The sequence below is a fragment of the Coturnix japonica genome, chromosome 25 (assembly GCF_001577835.2).
Source record: "Coturnix japonica isolate 7356 chromosome 25, Coturnix japonica 2.1, whole genome shotgun sequence".
NCBI classification, from domain to species: domain Eukaryota; kingdom Metazoa; phylum Chordata; class Aves; order Galliformes; family Phasianidae; genus Coturnix; species Coturnix japonica.
Genome location: NC_029540.1, coordinates 286,409 through 287,522, shown reverse-complemented (window position 1 = coordinate 287,522; position 1,114 = coordinate 286,409).

Here is a 1,114-nt window from a genome sequence, read left to right as displayed (position 1 = left end):
GCCGTGTCCCACCTGCTCCCGTTGCTCCCGTTGTTCCCGTTGTTCCCGTTGCTCCCGTTGTTCCCGTTGTTCCCGTTGTTCCCGTTGTTCCCGTTGTTGGGCTCCGTTCCGTTCCTCCTCCATCTCCTCAATGACTCGTAGCGCCCCCCGTTGGCAGCGCAGCGCCGCGTCCAGCCGCGCGTTCAGCTCCCGCAGCAACAACGTGCACGGAGCCACCGGGAACAAACACCGGGAGCCCCGGGACCCCCGACCCCCCCCACACACCGAGTCCCTCATCGTGTCCTTCAGTTTATCCCGCAGTTTATCCCGCAGTTCCCCCCTCAGTCTGTCCCGCTCATCCCGCAGTTCCCGCAGCTCCCGCAGCAGTTCCAACGCCCCCCGCCCCCTGTTCCCATTCATCCCATTCATCATATCCATCCCATTCATATTGATCCCATTCATATTAATTCCATTCATATCCATCCCATTCATATTGATCCCATTCATATTGATCCCATTCATATCCATCCCATTCATCCCTGTATCCCCGCACTCCGCTCTCCCGGGCTGCTCCCACGTTCGGGCCGTTCGCTATGGGGCTGAGTGCTATGGGGCAGGAGCTATGGGGTTGGGTGTTATAGGGCTGGGCTCTATGGGGCGGGGTGTTACAGGGCTGGGTGTTATAAGGCTGGGCGCTATGGGGTTGGGCTCTATGGGGCGGGAGCTATGAGGATAGGTACTATGGGGCTGGGTGTTATAAGGCTGGGCTCTATGGGGCGGGAGCTATGGGGCGGGGTGTTATAGGGCTGGGTGCTATAAGGCTAGGTGCTGTGGGGCTGGCGCTATGGGGTTGGGCGCTATAGGGCTGGCTGTTATGGGGCTGGGCGCTATGTGGGGCGGCACGGGGCGCCGTGTGGGGCCGGGCGGGGCGGGGTGTGTCGCTGTGGGGCGGGGCAGAATCTCGGTGTGGGGCAGAGCGAGCTCCGTGTGGGGTCACAGCGCTGTGGGGCACTGAGCTCCGTGTGGGGTCACAGCGCTATGGGGCACTGAGCTCCGTGTGGGGTCACAGCGCTGTGGGGCACTGAGCTCCGTGTGGGGCCGGCTGTGTGGGGGGCAGAGATGGCCGCCCCCCCCC